General features: G+C 45.4%; 1 pseudogene; it reads right to left on the bottom strand.

Annotated features, from left to right (window-relative positions):
- LOC106724663 overlaps positions 1 to 1,683 on the bottom strand; it is a 10,303-nt pseudogene extending 8,620 nt beyond the window's left edge.
- Between the last annotated feature and the right edge of the window lie 1,191 nt (positions 1,684 to 2,874).

Below are 2,874 nucleotides of genomic sequence, written 5' to 3'. Positions count from 1 at the left end.
GGCGGGGCGGGGGGGGGTGCCCGGGCCGGCGGGGGGGGGCGGGGGTGGCAGTAAGGGACAACCAGGCCGACAAGGTGGGGAAGTTGGGGGTGACCAGGCCAGCAGGGGATCAGTTAGGGGTGATCAGGCAGGCAGGCAGGTGAGCAGTTAGGAGCCAGTGGTCCTGGATTGTGAGAGGGATGTCCGACGTCCTGGGGATCAGGCCTAAACTGGCCGTTGGACATCCCCCGAGGGGTCCCAGATTGGAGAGGGTGCAGACTGGGCTGAGGGGACCCTCCACCCCCCTGCACCAATTTCGTGCACCAGGCCTCTAGTAGTATAATAAAGGAAAGATAGATGAAAGATGGTAAAGATTATTTGTCTACAATAATACTGAGATTTATTTTCTTTTAGTAGTTTCATATTGAATAGAAATGTGTTTTAGTACTAATTAAAAAGCAAGTCAATATAAGGAGACAATCCTAATATAAAACCCCAGTGTGATAATATAAATTATATATATCATAATATAAATAAAGTATGATATACAAATCATATAAATTTACCATTGTACAAATGTAATCATGTAGAGTTTTTTTGATACAGAAAAAGAAAGATTATTGAGAATTGAATAAATGTTAATTTTAATCCATCATGCTCATGTTGTTACTCATTCGTTGGAGGTGGGGGCAATAAGCTTGTTTAACCTCATTTTCATCATCCATACAATGGTTATAATCATTCCAACCTTAAAAGATTGGTGGCTAAAATATGTGATGTGCATAACGTAGATGACTAATGTAGTCAACTGATGGGAGTTCATGTTCCATTCCATTAATGAAACACGAATTCACAGTTACTCATTCTTTTTTAAATTTTTTATTTTTTAATTTATTTCAGAGAGGAAAGAAGAGGGAGTGAGAGATAGAAGCATCAATGATGAGAGAGAATCACTGATCGGTTGCCTCCTGCACACTCCACCCTGGGGATCGAGCCTGCAACCCAGGCATGTGCCCTGACCCAGAATTGAACCATGACCTCCTGGTTCATAGGTCAACGCTCAACCTGAGCCACACTGGCCAGGCCAAACACCTGTGATTTAATAAATAAGTATATGAATGAATGATGAAAGTAATGAGTGATTGTGCCCTGCAGAGAATGTAGTTCTTCCCATTTGCTCACGCCGACACTCAGACATTGGTCTGTTGACTCGCGGCTCCATTTTCACCTCTGCATTGACTTCCATGTCAAAAGGTCTCAAAACTTCAAACTGCATAGACAAGGTTCCCATGTCAATGGAGACCCGGGTGGGAAACTGGAAGATGGGAAGACGAGAAAGGCTTTTGATTTTCTGGTGATGCTTATGCAGTGGCAACACCGGTGGGGACCATGGGAAGACAGCAGCCCGTGCAGAGAATTTCAGGCTCTGCTGGCATTTGTAGGGTTTTCAGCTGCAAGGTCAGTAGTGCAGGCTCTTGAGTTTGCCCTGTGGCACCTGCACTGCCTTCAGCAAAGTGCTGGCTGGCCAGTTCAGGGTCAAGGGTTTCAGCCCAAGCATGGGCGCAGCCTTCTGACCTGTGCTCCCATTCTCTTCTCCCCCTTACTCCCCAACCTTGCCCCTTTCTTTCTTTCATCCCTACTAATGACTTTGTAGCCACTTTCCTGCTTTAATTCCTCCTCTGTCTGAATGCTTCCATTTTCCATTTTCCTGACTGACACTGTCTGATATAGTCCACTTCAATGGTGACTTTGTCCTTAGGCTGCAGCAAGATGACAAGATCAGTTCCAGGCATCATCCAGACGTGACAATGCTCACAGCAGGGAAAGGTGGCTCTCCCTACAGTGCTCTCAGCAGTGAGGATCTCTTCCCGAGAAAGCCCACCCCAGAAAGCTCTTCAGGAGCGCTGGGCAGTCCTGATTCTTCAGCGGTGTTAGCAAGCAAGCCCTTTGTCCTTAGGCTGCAGCAAGATGACAAGATCAGTTCCAGGCATCATCCAGACGTGACAATGCTCACAGGGGGAAAGGTGGCTCTTCCTACAGTGCTCTCAGCAGTGAGGATCTCTTCCCGAGAAAGCCCACACCAGATAGCTCTTCAGGAGCGCTGGGCAGTCCTGAGTCTTCAGTGGTCTTAGCAAGCTAGGCTGCAGGGAACAGACTCAAATAATCTTGTCTCTAAAGACAGACAGACTTGAAAAAAATCTCTAACAAGCATTTCAATGTAGACATTTCAAGACTAGTACGGTGGTTCTGGCGTGGCATGAGACACAGCCTAGTTCCACTTTTTAACTTCCTATGCCTGGGAAACTGCATTGGTTACATAGGGCAGGGCCTCTGGGTGGAGAGAAGAGGTCTATGTCCAGAAGAGGAGGAACGTCCAACACAGGGGCCCAGATACATTGATTAATGGTTCGGGGAAAACCCAGAAGAGGGTGGTGGCACAGAAGCCATAGATAGGAAGTGCTTCAAGGAGGGAGCAACCGGCCCTGAGTGACAGGGGTGAGAAATGCTCCTCATAAAAATAGGTCCCTAGGCTCCTTGTTTTTCAGAGAATGCCCATCAATCCCACGGAAATGGTCCACACTCAAGAATAGAAGAGAGAGTCCATGCTTTTTAGCACAATGGGGATGACCTGGAACAAACAGCACTAACAAAATTGGCAAAAAAAATAGGTCAATCCTCAAACCTGATGGCATTTACTCAAAATATAATTTCAAAACTTCCATATATTTAAATAAAACTATTTTTATTAGAGCATTTAAAAAATAAACAGTTGCCAATAAGGGGAAAGAGCATCAACTTCTAATTCTTTTTTTTAAAATTAAATATTTATTGTTCAGATTATTACATTGGTTCCTCTTTTTTCCCACCATAACTCCCCTCCACCCAGTTCCCACC

Source organism: Myotis brandtii, unplaced genomic scaffold (genome assembly GCF_000412655.1).
Source record: "Myotis brandtii unplaced genomic scaffold, ASM41265v1 scaffold922, whole genome shotgun sequence".
Taxonomy (NCBI): Eukaryota; Metazoa; Chordata; class Mammalia; order Chiroptera; family Vespertilionidae; genus Myotis; species Myotis brandtii.
Note: the sequence above shows the minus strand (reverse complement) of the source record. Positions and strands in the feature narration are given on the sequence as shown.